Raw genomic sequence first — 6,986 nt, 5'->3', positions numbered from 1 at the left:
CAGCACAGTAGCTACCTACCAAGAAGGGACTCTGTTGTTTAATTATAATATGGATTCATACAAGTATAAAAATTTCAATTTTCTCTAAAATATATATAAACAATATTACATTTACATGCTAAAATATCTATAGCAACTTCTGAATGAAGGTATTTTTGCGGCTTCTTTTATCTCTCAAGCTGTTTTTGCATGATATTTTACATTTTTAAATCTTAAATAAGTATAACATGTGCATGTAATTAAAGTGTGCTTACACTCTATGTGTATATAAGCATATGTGTGTATATGCATAGAGAGATAGGGAGAGAAATAGAGAAAATAGCCTTATTTTCTTCTCTCTATTTAATTTATTAAATACGAATGCGAACAAATATTTTGCATACCTTTATTTGTTATATTCTGGAAAATTGCCTTTTCAAATACATAGTGGTCTACAAAAAAAAAGGTGTTTTTGTTTGTTTTGTTTTTTGTTTTTACAATCAATGGCCTACTCAATTCATTGATTTATCTAGCTAATATTTATGCATATCTTTTCTTTTTTTTTTTTTTGAAATGGAGTCTCCTTCTGTCGCCCAGGCTGGAGTGCAGTGGCGTGATCTCGGCTTACTGCAAGCTCTACCTCCCAGGTTCACGCCATTCTCTTGCCTCAACCTCCCAAGTAGCTCGGACTACAGGAGTCCGCCACCACGCCCAGCTAATTTTTTGTATTTTTAGTACAGATGGGGTTTCACCGTGTTACCCAGGTGGTCTTGATCTCCTGATATTGTGATCCGGCCGCCTCGGCCTCCCAAAGTGCTGGGATTACAGGCGTGAGCCACCGTGCCCAGCTACATGTCTTCTTTGTGCTAGGCACTGTTCCAACACTGAAGGTTTCACAGTGGGGACAAAATTTAAGAATACTATGGAATTTACATTCTAGCAAGAGAAAGACAAAAAATAAATGAGAAAAAAAAAAATCCATAAAATAGAATGCTAAAAGTGTGAATGAAAGAAGTAAAACTGGTAACAGAAGTGCAAGGGTGGTAGAGGGAGGAAATTTAATGTTAAATAGTTTGACAAGAGAAGGTCTTTCCATTAAATTGAATTCTGAATAAGGAATTTATAAGGAAGTCTGAAATGTGGACTTCTCTAGGGAGACCATTCCAGACAGAGAAACCAACAAGAAAAAGAAATATCCTGGAGATGAACACAGGCGAATGTTCTGGGAATAGGAATGAAGCCAGTGAGGCCAGAGGGGAGAAAGTATAGAATTAGAGATCAGAAAGGTCAAGCATGTGGCAATGTATTCTCTCGGATCTTTCAAGCCAGAGCAGTGAGTCTGGCTTTTCATGATGGAAAGTCATGGGAGTGTTTAAAGCAGAAAAAGAGATAATATATAGTCTACTGAGTCACTCTGGCTGCTGTGTGGAAATATATGTTAAAGAGGGCCAAGAACAGAAGTAAAGTAGATCATTTTGAGGCAAGAATCAATATAAGAGATGATGCTCACTCCATCTAGAATGGTAGCAACAGATGGTGAGAAATTGTCAGGTTATTGATCCGTTTTGAAGGGAAAGTCAAAAGAATTTGCTGATATAACAAATTTGGAACATGAAAGTAAGAATGGAATTCCTCTTTACCTAGAAGAGAAAGAATTTGAGGAGAGATTTGAGACATAAAATCAAGAGGCATTCTGTATATATTGTTTAGAGAGTTCATAAAATAACTAAGTGAAGGTGTTAAAAAAACAACTGTGTGTTTAGGAGTCTGCAGTTTCCGTAGAAGAGAGTTGCCCTGAGACTAAAATAATATCCACTCATGCTTCTTTTGTATTTATTATGTCCTAGGAACTGTTTTTTCTACTATATGTATTAGTTTTTAATTTATACAAAATTCTCATAAGTACTATTAATATCAACATTTTACAATGAGAAGACTAAGACATGAAGAAACTAAGTATTTGTTCAGAAGACAAAGAGCTAGTAACTGATAGAGAAAATGTCCGTGTGTCTATTAACCCTGCTTATTGTCTCTCTTGGTAATTAATTATCATATAGCTAATATTTAAAGCCATGAAACTAGGTGAAATCCCCAGGGGAGAGTCAGGGAGAATGGAAGAGTTCCAAGGACTGAGAAAAAAAAAAAAAAAAATCAGCCCTAGGGGTGGAAAAATAACATCTTATGAGAAAGAAAACAAGTCAGGTTGTCCTGTCCTGGAAGCAAAGACAGTATTTCAAGAAAGATTTGATCATGCATATAAAATTATGCTGATAGGCTAAGTTAGAAAGGCTCCACATTAGCTTTGGGGTTTAATGGCAGGGAGGATTTGGGGAACCTTGATGAGACAAGTGTGAACTTCAGAGAGACAAAAAATGATGACAAGGAATATAGATAATTTTTGAAGAGTTATTTTGGAAGCAGAACAATGGCAAAGAAGGGTGGTTGGATCAAAAACGGATTTTTTTTTTTTTTTGCATATATTTTAAGTTAGAAGAATACGGCACTGTCTCTGAACTTTGCTGATGTAGAGTATATAAGCACAAATGTAAAGAGGTGTTGGGAGTAGAGAAAATTATCATACTATTTTGTGTATTAACTCAGTGAATGAGAAAAACTTATCAGCTTAGAGTAAGTCAAAGTTCTGGAGCTACAGGAAGATAAATGAATAGGAGAGATAGTATCTACTGTTGACAAAAAGAGTCAAACTCTGTAAAATATTTTAAGAGATTTATTCTGAGCCAAATATGAGTGACCATGGTCCGTGGAGGTCCTGAGAACATGTGCCCAAGGTAGGGGTACAGCTTGGTCTTATATATTTTGGGAGGCATGAGACATCAGTCAAATACATTTAAGAAATACATTGGTATGGTTCAGAAAGGTGGGACAACTCAAAGTGGGGGCTTCCAGCTACAGGTAAATTTAAACATTTTCTGGTTGATGGTTGAGTTTATCTGAAGACCTGGGATCAATAGAAAGGAAATGTTCAGGTTAAGATAAAGGTTATGGGATACCAAGTTTTATTGTGCAGAGGAATCTTTCAGATAGCAGATTTCAGAGGGAGAGCAGATTGTAAAATGTTTTTTATTGGACCTAAAAAGGCGCCTGGCTCTTAGTTGGTTATCTCATGGATCTGGAAAGGAAGAAAGGAAAACAACAGGGAGAGGGGATTCTCTATAGAATGTGAATTTTTCCCACAAGAGACTTTACAGGGCAATTTCAAGATATGGCAGAGAAACATGTTTTGGGGTAAAATATTTTGATTTTCTTCCTTGTGTTGCCAGAGTCAGATTGGAAAGTAAGTCATCATGTACAGAGTTAAATAAAACCCATCTGATGAGAATTTATGGTTTGTAGGGCTTAACTCCCCAGACCCATTAGATGGGAACTTGGGCAAGACAAAAAAAAAAAAAAAAAATCAGACCTGAGTTCCCACTACTGTGAAAGTTAGGCCACATTAGGGTGAATTTCACTCATAATAGGAGCAATGCAAATTAATACTACTCAAAGATTTCATTTGCAACTGCAGATGGGACCCATCGCAAAAGCATGACAATACATTACTTTTGGGGAGATCTAGCTTACATTGCCATTGGCAATAAACAATGGTACAACCCCAGTAGAGATAAATGTAACAATATCTAGAAAACATATATGTTCATTTAGCTTTTGACCAAGCAAGCCCACTTCTATGAAACATTGTCAAAAATGTAGGAAGGCTGGGGTCTAAGGTTATTTACTGTGGTATAATTTGTAATTACAAAAGTTTGGAAACAATTCAGGTGTCTATGAGTGCAGGACTAGTTGAATAACTTACAGTTGATCCACATACTGAAACATTCTGTAGTTTAAAAATGAAGAAAGAACACCTATGCACTGACTGGAAATAATCTGCAGGATGGAATATAAAATGAAAAAGGCAAAGTGCAGAACAATGAGTACTGCATGCCACTTTTTCTATAAGAAAGAGGAAGAGAAATGTGTATATGTATTAACGTGTTCGCTCATATGCATATATATTTGCTAAAAGAAGTTTTAGAAAAGTAAATAAAAATTAATACAAATGCTTTCTATAATGGTAGGGAAAGACAAGGATGGAAGGCAGAGATATAATTAGAACCCTCGTAATAATTCTTTTTATGTAGTATTGAATTTGATAATTTATGCATATTTTATATATTCAAAAACTAAAAATTTTATCAAAAGGAATAAAGGCAGACAGTAAAAGAAAAAGCGAATTAAAACAGAGTATGCTGCTAAAGTTTGAAATTTTTAAAAAAATTCTGCTAAGTAGGTAAAATTATTTTAATGAAGTTTTAATTTGCATTTCTGCTATTTTGGCAAAATTGAGCATCTTCTTGTAGGCATAAGACTCTTTTTAACTTTTTTAAAAAATGTGATATGATTATTTGTTCCTTTTTGTCCATGTTCTATTATGTGGTCTTCTTGATTTTTAGGAGTTCTTTTTATATCAGGGATGCTAACCTTTTCTCTGTGCTATAAAGTGCAAGAATTTTTTTCAGCAGTTCATTTGATTTATAACTTTGACCATTTCTTGTTATGCAAAATAATTCTATAGTGTTAATGTGTATCAAAATTTATTTTATTGTTTTAGAATTTTGAGTGTTAGGAAGTTTTTCCTAACTTCCTGTAAATATTATAGGAATAAATAAGATAACATAATTATTCCTATAGTCTCTCTATGGTTTCTCTCTCTCCCCTTCCTTTCTTCAAATATAGCGCCAAATCAAAAATTGCACTGTCGGCCGGGCGCGGTGGCTCAAGCCTGTAATCCCAGCACTTTGGGAGGCCGAGACGGGTGGATCACGAGGTCAGGAGATCGAGACCATCCTGGCTAACACGGTGAAACCCCGTCTCTATTAAAAAATACAAAAAACTAGCCGGGCGAAGTGGCGGGCGCCTGTAGTCCCAGCTACTTGGGAGGCTGAGGCAGGAGAATGGCGTGAACCCGGGAGGCGGAGCTTGCAGTGAGCTGAGATCCGGCCACTGCACTCCAGCCTGGGCGACAGAGCATGACTCCGTCTCAAAAAAAAAAAAAAAAAAAAAAATTGTACTGTCTAAAATTACACAGACAAGGAGGACTTATTCCAGGCTATTGCAACAGGCCAAGAGGTTCAACTTTACTGAAACAGATGGATGAAGAGTTGCTAAGAATTGAGGTAGAGATGGCATCAGGCAAGAGGATCACAGGCTATTTGTATTTGCTAATTGGTCTTCTTTCTGCCCCCCGGCGTCCCTCCCCCCACCCCCCTCCCCCGCACCAACACTTGCAAAAAGTAAACTGTCTTGTATATTCATGACAGGAGGTAGTTTTGCAATTTAGAGCAAGGGGATCACGGAGGTCAAGCTCCTACTCTCCCAAGACATTGGGAGGTAGAGATTCCATCTTTCTTGATTATTACATTTCAAAGAGATGGCTGCCAGGTATTTGAGGAAAAAAAGGTCCTGATTAGTAAAGCTAGGAAAAGGCTTTCTAAAAGATTTTCACATCAAATGGGCAGAGAAAAAGATTATAATTACAAGTCTTCTAAGGTAAATGTTCTAAGAACTTGGTGGGCAGGGGCCTAGAGCCAGAAAGTCTGGCTAAAGTTTATTCTTGCTCAAGGAAACATTAGGGGCCTCTGAGTCACTTCCTTTCTTCCAGCCTACTTACCTTTCTTCCCTTTGTCATTTAGACATGTGGTATATAATCCTTTCGTAATTTATCTTGATATACAGATAGATAATGTTTGACAGCTGCAACTAATGCTCGTGTGAGATCTAGAGGCAGATATCTGAGGATCTGTATTAATGGAAACGTTTTCACAATCTGCTTGAAATAAACAGCTGCTTGCATGCATGTTTTTTTTCCTACTACAGTACCGATTTTTCAAAAATAAAAGAAAAATGAAATAATACTTTATAAGAACAACAGTGATAAAAAAAGAAATAATCTCCCTTATTTTTATTTGAATGAATATTTTTTGTAAAAAGCTGTTTTGTATTCAGGTGGCTATGTAATCCTGTAATTTCTCTAGAAGTTTTCAGAATAATTTTGTACCTTGTTTCATTATAGGTATCCAAATGCTTAACAGGGATGAGTGAGCTTGTGAGTTTCTTTAAAATTTATATGAAAATTTAACAATATAGAGTTATAATTGATCAATGTTACCTTCTCTAAGAAGTACTTTAGAAACTAAATGCTATACATTAATTGTGAATTTGCTAGAATAAAATCCTGTGGATAACACGGAAAAGCAAGAGATGTATTATATAAGGCTATCCCAAAAGTACAAACTTTTGAAGAATACAATAATTGAATGAATATAGTTTTCAAGCTTTTAATTTGCTTTTCTCTCCTTGAAAGCATTCCTGGCCTTGATATATCAAAACATCACCACCCCATCTACCACTGTATGTTTTTATCATAAAGATCAGCACAAAATGCATAAATAATTTAAATGCAAATTTATTTTTAAATTGCTGAGAAATACAATTGCTGAGAAGTTATGATACAGTGCTTTATATCTACCCAACTATTTTATAATGCTTTAAGCATCACTCAAAAAATGAGACATATAATAGCTTTTATGTTTCATATTGAGTTGACTTTACCTGAATAAAAGGGGCAAGCCCTTATCCTTCAGCAAACTGAAGAGAAGAGTGAGAAAACAACACTGAGAGAATGATGTGGCTCCCTGAACGTTTGCTGCTTTTAAACTCTAACCAATTTATAGAAATTAAATCACTGCCACACCATTCTCTAGACTAATATTAATAGTTAGACAAAATGGAAATAATAAGAGGCGTTATACAAAATTATATAACTATTGTATTTGTTTTATTTTATCTACGAATAAAAACAAGCTAGTATTCACATAATGTGAAAAGCTGTTGTGTTTATGTGTCTTTTAATGCTTTATAAGAGCGACAAAGAAAAACATTTCAGGACTGTAAAAAACACCTTTTTTATTGTTTAGAAATTACATACATTTTGGCCAGGTGCGGCG

This window comes from Macaca nemestrina, chromosome 16 (genome assembly GCF_043159975.1).
Source record: "Macaca nemestrina isolate mMacNem1 chromosome 16, mMacNem.hap1, whole genome shotgun sequence".
Classification (NCBI taxonomy): domain Eukaryota; kingdom Metazoa; phylum Chordata; class Mammalia; order Primates; family Cercopithecidae; genus Macaca; species Macaca nemestrina.
This window is presented reverse-complemented; position numbering follows the sequence as displayed.